At 40.4% G+C, this 18,763-nt stretch overlaps 1 protein-coding gene across 2 annotated transcripts in view; it reads right to left on the reverse strand.

Moving 5' to 3' along the window:
- Window positions 1-16,886, reverse strand: part of RREB1 (ras responsive element binding protein 1) — a 176,027-nt gene extending 159,141 nt beyond the window's left edge. Inside the window, exons 1-2 of one of the 2 annotated variants that reach the window (XM_072813829.1) lie at window positions 16,824-16,886; window positions 11,908-11,945 (exon numbers count right to left, since the gene is read on the reverse strand). The gene's annotated coding sequence lies outside the window, so the exon portion shown is untranslated. The remainder of the gene's footprint in view (window positions 1-11,907; window positions 11,946-16,823) is intronic. The other variant, XM_072813842.1, reaches the window with a different exon arrangement.
- Between the last annotated feature and the right edge of the window lie 1,877 nt (window positions 16,887-18,763).

Genomic DNA, 18,763 nt, shown 5'->3' on the forward strand with positions numbered 1-18,763 from the left:
AGTGATGTACAGGAGCATTTCTTAGATCCCAGGGACCACATTACTTTGTGTGCCATTATTAGTGCATGGGGCGAGCAAAGTCTATGGTAAACAAATTCTAACGCAGGGGTTCTCAACCTTTTTGGTTTCAAGACTCCTTTAAACACTTATAATTACTGATGATCCCAAGGAGCTTTTGTTTATGTAGATTATATCACTCAGGGTTTTTCCATACTAGAAATTAAAACCAAGAATAAATTAAATGTATTATCTAAAAATAATGATAAACCTACTCCACATTAACATAAATAGCATATTTTTATGAAAAAAAATAACTATTTTCAAAACAAAATTTAATGAGAAGAGTACACTGCTTTACATTCTTGCAAATGTCTCTTAATGCCTTGTTTAACAGATGACTGGATTCTCTGTAGTCTGTGTGTTATGACTGACACATCATGTATCCTTTGGGTAAGTCCAGAAAGAAAAAGAGTCAAAAAAAACAAAAAACAAAAAAAGCAAATCTTATTATTGTCATAAAAACAGTTTGACCTCCTGGACCCACTGAAAAGATAATCAGGCATTCCCAGGGTTCTCCAAGTCAGACTTTGAGGCCCACTGCTTGACCAATGATAACAAGAAAACACCATGTTTGCTTCTACTATTAGGGGTGCTTTTATTTTACAAATATCTGAGTTTCAGATTTCAAAAACTCAACCTCATTTTATTTTATTTTATTTTTATTTTTATTTTTTAACCTCATTTTAAACCATTTGCTTCTATATATATGCCTTCATTCAGGGGGACTCCACCAGACACTCTGCATACCTAATCTAAGACAAGGATGTGTGTGTATGTGTGTGTTGTGGGTATGCATAAAATATAACTTCCCATGCAGGCAGGCTGCAAACCCAACATGTCCGAAACTAACTTCTGTATCTGACTCCCAAACCTGCTCTTCAGGGCTGAGGGTACTCCAATTTTTCCCACAAAGATATTTTTCACCTCCCCAAAGTCAACTCCTTTGTGGCACAGACCTATAGACTACATTTACTGTGGAAAGTCCACTTTGCTTCTCCTGACCTCACTTCCTCAAAAGCATGCTTACTCCTTAGAGTCTTCTTTAGAGGAACAGTTGAAAAGTCTTCTTCCCCCATCCAGCCTAAACACGATTCCCATTTACAATGCCACTGCTTGGTGGATTTAGGGACTTCATAAATGGATTTATCAGTTCCACATAACCTGCCCGTATTAATTTTCATCGTGTCACTGAAATAAACCCAAGTATAGAATTTCATCGGTGGATGGTTATTTATAAGGTGATTTTTTACTAAATTAGGCATTCACTTCATGCCATCTGCATATAGTGAGGCAGAGCCTAAGACACGGCATTATAAATCAGATAATTTTATTTATTACAGGGAATCCTACCACTTTCCATCGAGTTGTCTGTGAAGATCGGTGGAAAGGTCTTGGTGGTGCCAAGACAGAAACTGTTTCTCCTGCACAATTGGTTTGTTCTCTTTTTATAAGCATCCTCTAAATCTTATTACTAATCATTTCCCTTATTTGCTTTGGCCACTAGGAAGCTCAAAGCCAACTCTGAAGCTCACACCTGGCAAATGATCTGGATTTCATGACATGACACGTTTTTTATGTATCAATCTTACCCCAAGTTTTAGCTTACATTTCTACTTTAGCTTTGATTCACTTATTTTAAATACTGTGGTCCTATGTGTATTTCTTTAATCCCTTTTTAGGATAGAGCGGGGCATACAAGAATAAGTAAATAGGGCAAAGCTTTAATCTACTTCAAGCCAAGTTTCTCAGATGAGCCCTTGAAGAGAACGGGCCAAAGGCAGTTGGAGGGAAGTAGGGAGCCTTTAGCTATTCCTTACCTATGGCCCCTATTATTATATACATTTCCAGATACATATGATCTGTTACTCAACGTTACAAACTTTTCATTACCACCCATCTAAACCACTCTGAGGGGGATTATCTGCAGAACCTCTTCTGGAATTAAAGACAGGAAGAAGAAGCAGGAACACCAGGCCAGTTACATAAATTATTGAGGCTCAAAGAGGTTAAATAATTTGCCTAAAGTTACACAAATAGAAATGCTGAAGCCAGATTATGAAACCAGGCCTATGGTATTCAAAAGCTCTGGGGGATATGTTCACTTTGTGAAAATTCAGGGAGTTACACATTTATGATGTGTACAATTTTCTCTGTGGATATTACACTTCAATAAAATGTTAACAAGGAAAGAAAAAGGCCATGAGGTTTTTCCATCCCTCAGGATACATCAACGTGAGAAAACTCGAATGGAGGAGAGCAGGAGAAAGTCATGAGTTAGAGGCCTGGGCTGTGATGTTACTGCCTTAACTATTCAACACTGATGGCATTATTTTTAATGAATGAAATGGTAAATTTAATGAATGAATGCTTTACTAGGTGTCCTCCAACCACAGGCCACTCTCCAAGGACAATATGTCAGAGGGATGGCCTAAGTGACAACCCGTGCCAGTGTGTCTGAGACCTCAACAGTAAGGCAGGAAAGCCTAAAATAGATGAAAGAGTCATAATGGTGATAACATGTATCTCTTCTTTGATGCTCTTTTTGTTAGCCGTTCTTCTTCTCCACTGAAAACATGTAGAATATCCATAAGTGGGTTTTCCACTTTGCTGAATATTAAACTCTCCAGCAGGCTCTGTGATATTTTAGAAGAGTCTCTCCCATCATCTATCATTATATATTCAGAAATGTAAAATAACTTTATCACTAGCCTAAATAATAATAAGGATAGTAAACCTGTGATCCCACAGCCCCTAGACCATGACAAAAGTCAAAAACCAAGAGCCAGATGCCCAACCACTGAGCCACCCAGGTACCTCAGGGTTTTAAAGGCAGATTTACTATAACAACTTCTCAAAAAAAAAAAAAAAAAAAAAGACAAAGAAAGCCCTACCAGGGCGTCAAGGTGGCTCAGTCAGTTGAGCAACCACCTCTTGATTTCAGCTCAGGCCTTGATATCAGGATCATGACTTCAAGCCCCACGCTGAGCTCCACTCTGGGTGTGGAGCCTACTTAAAAAATAAATAAATAAAAGCCCTACCATATGAATCATTTTGAGGTTAAAAATCCTTATGGCTTATCATGTCATGATTCAGCTTGATTAGGGCAGCGCCAGCACAAAATCAGATGAAAAGGATAGAAGGGAGACACTATGCTGGGTGTCAGGAACTGGGTTCTAGTCCTGCCATGAACTAGTCGCATTGAACAAGTCACTTAATATGTAGGTTTCTCCTTCCTTCCCTTTTACATAAGATGGAACACTTGAGCTAGATGATTTCTAAGGTTTTTTTCATGACCAAACACTCTACAATTCTAAAGTGGCTCACAAATAATAATACTGAATTCCCACCTGCATATGGCACATTAACAGACATTAACCATCCTCTCATGAAAATTACGGAGCCCAATTAGGGCACAGAAGGCCACCCCACTTCTGCACAGTGGTAATCAAAGAGAGCATTTCCAGGCAAAGCTATGATATCCCTTTAAAACATGGTCTGGGATTTCTCTAGTCCCTAGACATTTGTCAATCTTGTAATAGGCCATGAACCTGGCTGTGATAATAGCTCCAAAGAATTCTTACCTGACTCGGGGACCAGGCAAGGAAAACAGGACCAGGAGACAAAATGGGGAGGCTAAGCAAATGATGAATGACATTATAAACCACGGAAAAGATCTCTTTAAACCCCAGAGTGATCATAGTGACTAGCTGTCCAGGTCATTATCAGATGGAATAGCATCTCTAGAAAACAGAAAATCCTATTTGACTATATAGTCCAAAGCAAGAAATCCGGTGGCTCAAAGTGAAGTTCTGGAGAGAGGTAGGCGTTATCTTCATTTCATAACCAGGACATAGAGGCTGTTTGACCACAGGCAAGTTTCCCTAAGTCTCTAAGTCTTACCTTCCTGTTCGACTGATTTTTTTAAAAAAATATTTTATTTTATTTATTTATTTATTCATTTATTTATTTATTTATGAGAGACACAGAGAGAGGCAGAGACACAGGCAGAGGGAGAAGCAGGCTCCATGCAAGGAGCCTGATGTGGGACTCCATCCCAGGACCCTGGGGTCACACCCTGGGCCCAAGGCAGATGCTGAACCACTGAGCCACCCCGGCATCCCTAAATTGACTATTAACAGAAGCTAAAGAGGGTTCTTATGAGGGGGAGCCTGGGTGGCTCAGTGGTTGAGCGTCTCTGCCTTTGGCTCAGGTTGTGATCCCGGGAACCTGGGATCGAGTCCCGCTCCCTGCATGGAGCCTACTTCTCCCTCTGCCTGTGTCTCTGCCTCTCTCTGTGTCTCTCACAAATAAATAAATAAAATCTTAAAAAAAAAAAAGCCTTCTTATGAGGAATAAATGGGAGAATACACCCAAAACACTTGGCGCAGAGCCTGGTGCAAATGTAGAGCTCAAGCGCTCCTCCGCCCCACCCCGAAGTCCTCTTATCTCCCCACAGGCATCTGCTAAGAAGTCACCGGTCAGATATGCTAGTTTCCTGCACATGTCTTCCTTCTGTAGAATCCCTATCCCAAGCCCTGGGGATGCTAAATGTCCAGGAAGGACTTGCTAAAAGAAGAACTTACAAGGCACATAACAGGACACCAAGACACAAGGGGACCCTCTAAACCCATTTTTGCTGGAGACCAGTTTATTTTATAATTAACAAGAGTCAGGATTTTCCTTTTAGGATCCACACAGACCATGACCATTCTGCATCAGCTGTTTCACTCTGGGCAAGTTATTTAACTTGTGCCTCCATTTCGCCTTCTATAAAATTGGGTTAATAACAGGAGTCAACTCACAGGTTGAACCTGAGGTGCCTGAAACATGGCACTTGCTAAGTGTAAGCTACATTATGTCAAACCTCCTGTGAATTTTTCCACTGATGTGGGATCAATGAAAACGGAAGCCTACCTGTTACCAGGTCCTGTTTGGTTATCAGTACCACCAGAGAATCTTTTAAAATATTCAAGTCCCTGCCTCCCCCTCCTGCCTCGTCTAACTCCCTTGGTGTAGGTTAGGCCCAGGAATCTGAATTTTCAATGACTCTCCTGAGTGAGTCCCAGTAGGTGGTCACTGAACTGACAAATACTGCCTGGAACATGCAGAAGAAACCAGATCAAATGTTGGGTGATTCCCCTCTCCCTCCAAGAGACGGATTTATGGTTTGGGTAAAAACCATTAAGAATACATTGGTTTTTTCATTGGTTTCACTTTGAGTTTCTGCCTCCTGTGATGCAAAATGAAATCATAGGGAGGCTCACGGCGTGGGTCCTCACCTCCCACATGAGGTGGAGTATACCACATGACCAGAAAGCTTAGAACTGAAACACAAGTCAAGGGGAACGTACATATATATATATATTTTTTTCCTTTCTTGCCTTTTTAAAAAAAATTGTAACCCCTTTGAGACATGTGTGACACATGTGACAAAATGGAAAAGAAACAATGTGAGTTATCGCCCGGACGAAGCTTACTCAAGGCTGGATTCAAGTCAATGGATGAGCTGTGACTCTAACTCATTGTTAGTACAGAATTTAGGGAAAAATAAGAGCCCTGGAAACAAAACACAACAGGATCTCAAGCACACTGTAAGTGGTCTATAAGAAAGTACTGAAATATAATGATCCAAAAATTTAAAAGAAATAATGAAAAGAAAGCAGCCTACTATACAGGATAAAATGAACCAGTCTGCCAAAACTCTCAGATGGGTCTCAACAACAGAAATCAATGGGATATAACAGTTTAAAATTATGCAAAATGGATAAAACATTCAATCCCATGAGACCAGAGCAGTAACTGTGATGGGTAATCACCCAGATGGAAGCATCCATATTTCCTGTCTGTTCTTAGTGGTATCTTATGCAGCCCGAACACATTTTTTTTTTTTAAGCCTGAACACTTAATAAATATTAATGAAAAATGATCATAATCAGCTCATAAAAGATATTAAATTAAAACATAATAATATTGTAGACTCTCCAAAAAACTTTAAAAATACCATTTATCATAGCATCAAAAATTTTAGGACTCCAGGAACTGGAGGGCATTATGCTGAGTGAAATAAGTCAATCGGAGAAGGACAATTATATGGTCTCATTCATTTGGGGAATATAAAAAATAGTGACAGGGAATAAAGGGGAAAGGAGAAAAAATGAGTGGGAAATATCAGAAAAGGAGACAGAACATGAGAGACTCCTAACTCTGGGAAACGAACTAGGAGTGGGGTAAGGAGAGGTGGGTGGGGGGGTGGGGGTGACTGGTTGATGGGCACTGAGGGGGGCACTTGATGGGATGAGCACTGGGTGTTATTCTATATGTTGGCAAATTGAACACCAATAAAAAATAAATTTACAAAAAACAATTTTAGGGCTCCTAGGAATATAAATCATATGTATTTCTATATGTATATGTAGCAATATGTTTTTTATATATTATATATGGTTTTATATAAAGAAAATTATAAAACTTTCTTGGGACATTGAAAAGGATATAAACAAACAGTGAAATCGGTGTCTATGCACTTATAGAATGCTTACTATGTGCTTTACACATATTATATGCAACACATTTAATCCTCTCAATTATCCAGTAAGGTAGGTACTGCTGTGATCCCTATTAACAAGTAAGGAAATTGAGGTACATCAAGATTAAATACATTCACCAGGGTGATATGGCCAATGACAAGCAGAGCCAGGATCTGAACCCCAGGAAGTTGGGCATCATCCTTTTAATTTTTTTTAAAAGATTTTTATTTATTTGAGAGCAAGCAAGCGAGCATGAGCGGGGGTGGGGGGGCAGAGGGAGAGAGAGAAGCAGACCCTCCACTGAGCAGGGAGCCCAACATGGGGCTCAATCCCAGGACCCTGAAATCATAACCTGAGCCAAAGGCAGATGCTTAACCAACTGAGCCACCCAGGCACCCCGGGCACCATCTTTCTAAAGACTCTGCACACTGCCTTTCAATGTGGTAGGCTCCCTATTGTAAATTTGTCAGTTCTCCCCAAACTGGTCTACAGATTCAGTGCAGTCCTAACAAAAACTCCAACAGGTACTGTTAGGGAATTTGTGCCGCTTCTAAAATTAATGTAGAAGGGTGAAAAGCCAAGAACACCAAGGACACACTTGAAGAACAAGGTCAAAGAACGTGCCCTCCCAAACATCACAATGCACTCTAGGCGGTAATAATCAAGACCGTGCAGGGTTGGTTGGAGCAAGCATCGACAGACGAATGGAATAGCATACGGAACACAGAAACTGACACAGCACAAATGGCCACTTGCTACATGACACAGGTAGTATTCCAGATTGTGTGAAAAAGATGGGACACTTCAGTAAGTCGTAGTTGGACAACCAAATATTCCTCTAGACGAAAAATGAAAATAGACCCCCTACCTTACAACAGTTGCAAAACCAGTTTCAGATAGATAAAATACAATAAAGTCACATGTGAAAGGCAAAGCTACAAAGAATAAAAGAATATTTTCATGAACTGAAAATAAGGAAGAATTTCTTAAACAAGATACAAAAGTATCGACTGCAAAGGAATCAATTGATGAAGTCAATCAACAATATTGAAATTAAAGAGTTTGTGTACCTCCAAAGGTATTATACACAGAGGAAAAATAAGAGTCACAAAGTGGTCAAATATTGGCGACACATATAATTGACAAAATATTCAGACCAGACAGATCGGCAACAAATCTGTAAGATAAGAAGATCCATAGAAAAACTGGCAAAAAGTTCAATAAAACACTTGAGAAAAAGGGGTATCTAAAAGGCCAACAGACCTTATTAATCAGGGAAAAGCAAATTAAAACCACAATGAGACTTTATTTCATGTTTACCAGATTGTCAAAAACTAAAAAGTGTAGCAACACCAAGTTTTGGTGGAGATATGGAGCTATAAGGACTCTACTGTTAAAGAGAGTACAAACAGGTGCAAACACTTTGGAAAAGTTTGGAATTATAGCATAAAGTTAAAAATACACACACCCTACAATCCAACAATCCACCCCTCATATGCACCCTATAAAAACTTTTGCATCACCAGATTAGGAGATTCATACACATATAAGAATGTTCTCAACAGCCTTTTTCATAAGACTCAAAAGCTGGAAGCAGTTCAAATGCCCATCAACAGTAAAGTAGAGCAATGCATCATCGTAGTCACATAGGAATAGCCAACAACAAAAATGAACGAACCACAGCTATAGACACCGACCTGGCTAAGTCATGCAATCATATTGTTAATAAAACAAATAAGTAAAAAAGTAATATATGCCAAACACTTGCAAAACTAAGTGATGGCATTTAAGGAGACCTACATAATTATAAATTTCCCATGGAGGGAAGAGGAAGGTGGTTTTGAAGTAATTTCCTTTTTTTTTTTTTTTTAAGATTTATTTATTTACCAGCGAGAGAATGTGTGCATGCACAAGTGTGGTGAGGAGAGGCAGAAAGAGAGGGAGAGAGAATCTCAAACAGACTCCCCGCTGAGCACAGAGCTTGACTGGGGCCATCTCTGGACCCTAAGATCATGACCCTGAGGTCATGACCTGAGCCAAAATCAAGAACTGGATGCTTAAGTGACTGAGCCACCCAGGTGTCCCTTGAAGTAAATTTCTAAGGCAATGTTCTCTTTCTTAATCTAGATGGGGACTACATATATGGCTCTTGTTCATTATTCTTTTAGGCATATCTATCTATTCCCTACACTATTCCACATGTATATCATATTTCTGATTTTTAATATTTCCTTTTTTTTAAATTTTTTTATTTATTTATGATAGTCACACACACAGAGAGAGGCAGAGACACAAGCAGAGGGAGAAGCAGGCTCCATGCACCGGGAGCCCGACGTGGGATTCGATCCCGGGTCTCCAGGATCACGCCCTGGGCCAAAGGCAGGCGCTAAACCGCTGCACCACCCAGGGATCCCCTGATTTCTAATATTTCCGATCATTATTTCTGATTATCCTTTTAAGGAAGTACAATTCACAGGGCACCTGGGCGGCTCAGTGGCTGAGCGTCTGCCTTTGGCTCAAGTCGTGATCCCGGGGTCCTGGGATATAGTCCTGCATCGGGCTGTGTCTCTGCCTGTGTCTCTACCTCTCTGTGTCTCTCATGAATAAATAAACAAAATCTTTAAAAAGAAAGAAAGAAAGTACAATTCACCTTTCTTAATAGGAAAGAGGCTTGCTTTTCAAAAAGAAAAGCACACCACATACTTTCAAACTAAAAAATTCAAAGATACATTTCAGAAGATAATCCACTGAAGACAAGCAAGAGTATTCAATTACATGGAACCCTAAATAGAAATAACAATGAGCTCACCCAAATCTGATTTTACTATCATTTTTAATTTTTTAAAGATTTTATTTATTTATTTGTGAGAGAGAGAGAGAGAGAGCGTGCGCACAAAGGAAGGGGGGTGGCAGAGGGAGAGGGGGAAGCAGACTCCCACTGAGCAGGGAGCCGCACGTGGGGCTTGATCCCAGGACCCCAGGATCATGACCTGAGCCGAAGACAGATGCCTAACCAGCTGAGCCACCCAGGTGCTCACTATCATTTTTATACAAGTTAGAAGATGAAGGCTGGTTATTCACATGGATGCTGGTTGCATTATATGCTGGGGGAATTACCATAAAAATAATTAGAAAACAGGTAAGAAATGCAGAGCAAATCCTTGATGATAGTTGAGTCACATTTTAAAGCAGCTCTAAGATTGACATTTAGCAACACAACAATACTTTTTAACACTTCTATTTGCCTTTAACACTTCATCTTTTGCCTTATAAGAGAATTAAAGGTCCTTACCCAAACCTAAGACTTTCCACTCTGACTGCAACTAAGGACAGAGCTACACGGAAAGTACAATATATTTCCCCGAATGTCTCAGCTCACACTCTGACAGCAAATAGATTTCTGTTCTGCCAGAGTTTTCTGAAAATGGCTCTGCATTTGTTTTTACTGGGAGGCCACTTAAATCTTACCCACTTGTTTAGCTGCAAGGATTGAAACAAAATGTTTGCTGGCAAAACAAACACTGGTTTTAAAATTCTCCACTTGGGCTGCTGGATAAAACACTTGTTTACTGAAACAAATGTTTTATTTGGAAAACGCCTGCCAGTGTGGACACTTTCCAAAAAATACACTATGGTGTGCTAGGATGATGATGTCTCACCCTTGATAAAAGCGGGCATTTTAGGGTAACTTCACAAAGGTTACCCTCAGAGAATAGAACCACAATGGGAAAAACCAATCTGTTAAAAAAAAAAAAAAAAAAGCAACCCTTAAGGCCTAAAATGCTGTTGGGTCATTAAATAGTCTAGTTCAACCCCCTCAAAGCTAATCTCTTTATAATCAAGGTTTCAAAACGAAATAGTGATAATAAAATAGTAATAAAATGGAGCCAAACCTCTCCCTTTAGATTTATTCTAGGCCCTCTGACTCTCCTATGTGACCTGGCATGAAAAATCATTTCTAACTCGCAATAAGATACACTAGAACCCTGAAAGGCACTTGTCGTGATGAGCACCGGGTGTTGGAAGTTTTGAATTACTAAATTATACACCTGAAACTAATACTACATTGTATGTGAACTGGAATTTAAATAAAAACTTTTTAAAAAGGAAATGGCATTATTAACCACAAACTAGGACTGAGCATAAGGCAAGCCTAACTTGAAACCCATCCAGGGAAGATTTACTTTCTTAGGTAACAAGGGAACATCCTGAAGGATAGCCCTGGGACCCTGTGGTTCCTTTCATTTGAAGGCTCCAGTAAACACATTACCTCTGACCAAATAAGACTCTCACCAATGAAAACTTAAGAATTTTTATCAATAGCTTCCTGCTAATGTTAGGCAATAAGAAATAAAAGGGATCATTGTTATAGACCGTAACAATGGTCTCCAAACTGTTTAAAAGTACATCCCCCATCTTTGCAAAATGTTTTGCATATAAACCAAGTATATGCACACGTTTATGTATCAACTATGTACTATCATTAGATATTATAAAACATATACAAAAATGGACCATGCAAAGGACTTAACAGACATTTCTCCAAACAAGAGGTACAGCTGTCCGTTGAGCACATGAAAAGATGCTCAACATCACTAGGCATTAGGGAAATGAAAATCACAGCCACAGATACCACTTCGCATCCACCAGGATGGCTATATTAAGAAAAAAAAAGGGGGAGGCTGCAAAGATGTAGAGACTGGAACCCTCGTACATTGTCAGTGGGAAAGTGAAGTTGGTGTAGCTTCTGTGGAAAACAGTCTGGTGGTTCCTCAAACCATGTTAAGCTTGGAGTTACCACATGAGTAATTCTACTCCTGGGTATATACCCAAAAGAACTGAAAACAGAGATTTGAACTGATACTTGTACACCCATGTTCAGAGCAGCAGTATTCAAAATAGCCAAAGTGTGGAAACAACCCAGTTGTCCATCAACAAAGGGATAATCAAAAAGACAATGGGATATTACTCAGCCATAAAAAGGATCAAAGCATTGATGCACATGCCCCAATATGTATGAACTCTGAAACATGATAAATGAAATGAGCCACACCCAAAAGGACATACAGTAGTCTTCCCTTCTCTGTAGGGGATACACTCCAAGAACCCCAGTGGATGCCTACAACCATGGAGAGTATCAAACCCTCTATATACTATGTTTTTCCTATTCATACATACTTATGATACAGTTTACCTTATAAAGTAGGCACAGTAAGATGAACAATAATAGCTAATAAAAAAATTGAACTAAAACAACACTCTAATAAAAGTTACGTGAATGTGGTCTCTCGCTCAAAATACCTTACTGTACTGTACTCACCCTGCTTCCTCTTGCGATGGTATGAGATGATAAAATGCCTGCAAAAGGAGAGGAAGTGAGATGCATGACGTCAGCATCGTGATGTAGTGTTAGGCTGCTACTAACCTTCTGGGGATCCCTCAGGGGGACGATCCTTTGCTTCCGGACCTGGTTGGCCGTGGGTAACCAGACGCACAGAAAGCAAAACCAGGCATAAAGGGAGGAATACCATGTATCGGATGATTCCACTTACAGAAAATATCTAGAATGGGCATAAAGGACAGAAAGTAGAGTAGAGAGGGTAAAGGAGGGCTTGGGAAGTCACTGCCTAAAGGGTATGGGGTTTCTTTTTGGGGTGATGAAAAATTTTGGAAATTGACAGTGGTGGGATCCCTGGATGGCTCAGTGGTTTAGCGCCTGCCTTTGGCCCAGGGCGTGATCCTGGAGTCCTGGGATTGATTCCCACATCAGGCTCCCTGCGTGGAGCCTGCTTCTCCCTCTGCCCGTGTCTCTGCCTCTATCTCATGAATAAATAAATAAAATTAAAAAAAAAAGGAAATAGTGGTGATAGTTGCATAAACAACGCGAATGTAATTAAATGCCACTGAATTGTACACTTAAAAATGGTGACAATAGCACATTTTATGCTACAGCTATTTTAGCACAATTTTAACAAATTGAAAAAAATATAAGGTGAGCTAAAAATACAACACAGGTTTCAATATTTTCTTCTCGCACTGTAGTGGTTCACTCTGCACACTAAGGGGTCTGGGGGCAAGTGGGGAGGGGGCTTCCAAGCCAAGAATTAGTGAATTGGATGGGATATGGGGTAGAGGAAATCTTGGGGTGATGATAGTAGGGTCTGAGTTTTGGTAATGACTACAGCTCATAAAGAATTTTATTTTTCATTCCAAAGGAAAGAGGGCCCCTTTCTGTAACCTTTCCCTAGAACACAGAGCATCTGCGAGTTCTCACCATAGCTCACACCACGGGCCCAGATATCTGAATCACTGCAAAAATACCAGGAAAACCCTCTTCACATCTACTACAGAGTGTTCCTTAGAACACCAGCTTCCTCATCGCAAGGGCCGAGGTACTGCCTTCCAAAATAGACTGTGTGCTTTTTCAATCATTTTACGGTCTTAGGTAAGACCCGAGGCCAACTTAAAATACTCCTTTTCAAAGTTGTTTTCAAAGTCATTTTCATCACTTCCCCCCCCCTCAGGCTCACGAGCATCAATCATGGGGAAAAGTGACAGGAAACAGTAAAAAGATTAACAGCTCAACATCAAGAAGCACCCATACTGCCTATGCGGAAAGTGTCAAATATGAGGCTGGCCGGGGACCAAGGTAATCAAAAGTAAAATACACACGAGTTTGAGGGCTAGGCTGACATTTCAGGAGGCAGAAGGCTCTGTTAAACACAGAAAGGACAAAGCAAAGGGGCATGGCTATTGAACAATATATTTCTGTACTGTAAGATAGGCTCATGTGGATTGTGGGGTTGTTCTATCTTAAAAGCAGAGTATTTTTTTAGCCAAATGTAAGAAGTCAGCTTTAAAAGAAAAATCAGGGGTACCCAGGTGGCTCAGTTGGTTAAGCATCTTTCTTTGGCTCAGGTCATGACCCCAGGGTTCTGAGTCAAGCCCCACATTGGGGGCCCTGCTCCGTGGGGAGTCTGCTTCTCCCTCTGCCCCTCCCCTGCTCTGTGCTCACTCTCTCTCCCTCTCAAATAGATAAATAAAATCGTAAAAAAAAAAAAAAAAAGTCAAAATTGAAATATATAAGACTTCCAGGACCACCTGAACACAAATCAATAGATTTGTGAGGCAGCGATATGAAGGATCAGCCACTTTCTTTCGGCAATTAGTTGAAACCCACGACTACGCTGTGTTGGGAAGGACATACGTCTAAAACTGCAATACGAAATAGTTGATTCAAATATCTATGTAAAGTCTTCTTCTAAACAGAATTCAATAAATTCTACTGGGTGCGTGTATGTGCATGTGTGTGTGTGTGTGCACTTACACACAGGATTGTGAATATGTAGGTATTCCAGGTTCTTGGTGAAATTCTAAATTGCTTATGCCTGGTATTGCTATCAGTGAAAACCCCTCCATTGGGAATTAAGTTCTTACCATGAAATTTTGGCTTTTAAGTGATGAGTCCTCCAAACCAAGAGAAATATACGTTATCAATATTCTAATTTAAAAGCATTCAGTTTTACAAAAAAACTAATTCAAAAAGATGTATGCGCCCCTGTGTTTGGGTATTTGTTTTTTTAAAGGTTTTATTTATTCATTTAGAGAGAGTGTACAAGTGGGGGGTGGGAGAGGGAGAGAGAGAATCCCAAGGAGGTTCTGTGATGAATGCAGACCCTGAGGCAGGGCTCGATCCCAGGACCCCCAGGTCACTACCTGAGCCGAAATCAACAGTCAGACGCTTAACTGACAGAGCCACCCAGGCACGCCTCACCCCTATGATTATTGCAAAATTATCTACAACAGCCAATTATGGAAGCAGTCTAAGGGTCCCCTGATGGATGAATGGATAAAGAGGACGTGGAGCTCGCATTGGTGGCTCAGTAGTAGAATTCTCAAGAAGGTGTGTTATACACATCCAAGGGAATATTACTCAGCCATAAAAAAGAGTGAGCTCTTTCCACTTGCAACAACATGGATGCACCTAGAGTTACTACGCCAATGATACTATGAAATAAGTCAGACAGGAAAAGACAAATACCATTTGATTTTACTTCTCTGTGACACAAAACAAATGAGCAAACAAACAGAAACAGAATAATAAACACAGAGAACAAACTGGTAGTTGCCAGAGGGGAAGGGATGACACAAAAAGGTGAAGGGGATTAAGACATACAAAGTTCCAGTTACAATAAATAAATGAGGGGGATGAAAAGTACAGAATGAAGGACACAGTCAATAATACTGTAATAATGAAAATAATGTTATTGTAACAATGTCGCATAGCGACAGGTGATAATTGCACTTACTATGGGGAGCATAGCATGACGTACGGAATTATCTAATCCCTACGTTGTACACCTGAGACAAATAGAATATTGCATGTCAACACTACTTCAATTTTTTAAAAATGATGTTTTAAAAGGCGTTTAGTTCTAGTTCCAAGGCTGATATTGTTTCAAAACTCTTTTCTCAGGGCACTTCTTACACGCTATATTAAAAAAAAGTTGCCAAACTGGTTTTAACACATCTTCTCAGGACTGATAAGCAAAAGTTTACTAAAGCAGTTTTGAATAAGATAAATTCAGAACAATTCTCTAAGTTTCCTCAAATTTGGCAGCGCTTTTTAAATGGGCTGTTAAATAAGCTAGAAACCTCCAAAGCCATGAGAGATAAAGTGAAGGCATTTCTCCTTCGGTAGAACATGAACACATCGCTCGCTGGAACCGTAGCTGACATCCTGTTGGACTGCCTCACTCCAAACCTGTTTTGTGGGTATTATGAATGACCGAGTGCAAACAGTAAAGGGTTGTGAAAATAAATTTTCTAATGTTAAAAAAAAAAAAAAAAGTGAACACTAAAAGATCTGGGTTGACCAAGAACGCTTGACAATCAGCAGCAATGCTTCCGATCTTTCCTGTGAATCTTTTTTTTTAATTAATTTTTTTTCTTTCTTGTGAATCTTAACTATTTAACCTTAAAAATGGGGTTTCATTTCATGACACGATCATTTAGGTGATAATAAATTCACAACTTCTTGCTCACTGAGGATCTCTTTTCACAAATCATAAGATTTCACTAGAAAAAGTAGGATAACAGTGGCAAATATTACCTATCTCTCCACATGCATCAGGAGAGTATTCCCACAGAATATATAAAAGCAAACTCTGGAAACTCTACACAGTTGTGTAAATTAAATTCTGTAAGTTCACCTATCAGCACTTGCTCTCATTCTACTCTTAGCGCTTCAAGAAAACTTTAAAATCAGTATCAAGGTGTGAGCATTATTTCTGGCATCTTAAAGAAATCTTCAAGCATAAAATTGCCTTTTTCCTCCGTGCTAATTAATTTCACAATTAGCTGCTGTGAAAAGCTATACTCGGGCAAGCTCATCCTACAAGAGCCATCTCTGCGCCTTCTCTCAGGAGAGCATGTGAATGCTCTAAGCCTGCCGTAATACCCATTCCCTCTCATTCATGGTCTGTGTGCAAACCTGGGACTCATTTTCTGACATTTTTAGAATATTCCCTTAGATTGTAAATGCATTTAAAAAAACCTAAATTCCAGTGCATAACAATGTGAATGTACTTAACAGTACTAAACTGTACACTTAGGAAAGGATGAAGATGCTAAATTTTATGATGTGTATTTTATCTCAATTTCAAAAAAAAAAACAAAAAACAAAACACTGACACCTGGATTCTATCATGTTTTACAGTTCTTCAGTAGGGATTAACAAAAAAAAAAAAAAAAAAAAAAAAAAAGGCTCAACAACAACAAAAATCACCCTTGGCTTTAACAGTTAGAGACTCTATGTGAGGGGAGGGAGCTAGGCTGCTGCCTCTAGAACCTCCCCCCATTAATTTTAACCATTAGTTTCTACCTGCTAGTCCACCAGGCATAGAGTAACATCAGAAGGTAAATCTGTCTATTTGTATAAAGCTTATAAACAAGAAAGGAAAAGGAAGGGCCAACGATAATCTGTAGCCAGATAATAATTTGTAGCATCGGGTTAGTTAAAAGTTGGCCGGGACAAAATGCTTGCTGCAGCTTGAGAGGCTAGAAGTTTGTTTTTCTGACAATAAAGAAATAAACAGATAGCTGGATAGACAGGTATTCTTTGACAGAGGTGTTAATAGTCACCCCCTTTTAGAAATCTGACCCGAAATTTCTGACTACTCATTTCTAAACTGGAGGACCTGTGCTGCGCAGAGCCTACAGCTTCCCCCACCTTACCTCTGACTCTTTGCTTGAAAAGGATCAGCCAAATAGGCTCCTCCAGAGAATGCTGCCAAATACCACACCCTGGGTCTGCGTCTCCAAAGGTACAGGAAGTGGTCTGCCCAGGGCCTGGCTTATTGCATCATCTGCAACAGGCTTCGATGGACAGAATGTGAGTCACTCAGCACCACAGCACGTCAATCCAAATCCCCTTCCTACCTCGCAGGGCAGAGGACTTCCGACACATCCATCCCTGCTTCCAACCAGTGCTAAATTTGGGAAGCAGCAGGTCATCTGGATAAAAACAACTGCAAGCACTGCCTGCCTATCGATGGCTGTCCATTAGGAGCAAAAGCAAGAGGGCAGGCCGAAACCAACACGTGCAAAGGAAGAACTCTTGCTCTCCCACGGGGAGACAGGAGGCTCAGGGGGAGGTCTCAGAATTGGTAGAACAAATTGGCAAAGGCATCGGTTCCCCAAAGGGATCCACACCAGAGTGGCCTGTAAAGCTTATTAAGAACATGGACTTGCCAGCTCAGGAGATTGTGATTTGGTGTCCATGCGATGGGACCCTTTAATCTTGATGAGCCGAGTTCAAGAGCCATTGAAGTGAAACCACTTGGGCTAGAACAGAACGGGATCAGTAGATGGGCTCTAATTAAAACCCCCTGTTGTTGTACCTGACGAGGAAGGAGTAGAATTTTGAAAAATTATATAAATGTGTACATATGTTCTTCTATGCACATAAAAATTCCAACTATGAATGCTCCCTCACACTGGTCCCTTTGCCACCCAAGTTCAAACTGAGGTGTTCATTCCCTGCTTCTGGCCAATAATCATCTAATTCTATAAGGATGACTCACACCACTACTTCTAGCCAGGACTCATCTAACTTTCCAAAACCCAGCTGCCGATCACAGTTTCGAATTCCATTTCTCAGATCAACTCTCCAATTTATCTGGAACACTGGCTTCCTGTTCCAATTTCGGCTCACAGTACCACCTTCCCATGGTCCTAGATTTAAGTTTTTATCCACTACCCTCCACATCCATATACCTAAAATATTATCAATTTTCCTTTTTTTTTTTTAAAAAAAAGATGTTATTTATTTATTCATGAGAGACACAGAGAAAGAGACAGAAACACAGGCAGAGGGAGAGGCAGGCCCCATGTAGGGAGCCTGATGTGGGACTCGATCCTGGGACTCCACGATCACGCCCTGGGCCAAACGAAGGCGCTAAACCGTGGAACCACCCAGGCGTCCCATCAATTTTCCTTTTATGACAACTCCCAAAGCATTGCCTTCCAACCAATTCCCATCAATACTCTACTTGTCCAGCTCCCTTGGACCCCTGCAATCGCTACTCATGGTCCCTAAAGCCCAACTCCAATGTGACTCACGACACTAACCTTCCCCAAATGCAACTGTGACCATGTATTTCTCTTACTCAAAACCCTGTTATAATTCCCCATTATGTGCAGATGAAGTTCTTCTACCAAACTTGGCCAGGCACTCATGGTCCCTAATTGGTCTGTCCCTAACCTACCAGTCAAATGACAAATTTCACATTAGATCCATCTCCTGTAGCAAAGCTGATTTTTTCAAATTCCCCCCAATGTACCCTGCGACTTCCTACCTCTTGGCTTATCTCATCTCTACCACTTTTTCTTTCTAGCTATAAAAATCGTGGACATCCCTGAAGGCCTAAGTTTGAGCTTTCCCAACTCCTTCTGGAGAACTTCCTGATGGCTGCCACGTGACAGCTACCGTTCCCAGACCACGCCCAGCACCCTGCAACATCTGAGCCTCCCCTAAGTAAGGGTGTGACCTCTTCCTTTCACTGTCCTTCTGCTCTCTGACCCCTCAGAAGTTCCCAGGACATTTTAAGACTGACTTTTCACTGAGAGTCCATCATATACTCGCTGTCTGGGCTGCCAGACATCTCCTTAGAAAG

This window comes from Canis lupus, chromosome 37, assembly GCF_048164855.1.
Source record: "Canis lupus baileyi chromosome 37, mCanLup2.hap1, whole genome shotgun sequence".
Taxonomy (NCBI): Eukaryota; Metazoa; Chordata; class Mammalia; order Carnivora; family Canidae; genus Canis; species Canis lupus.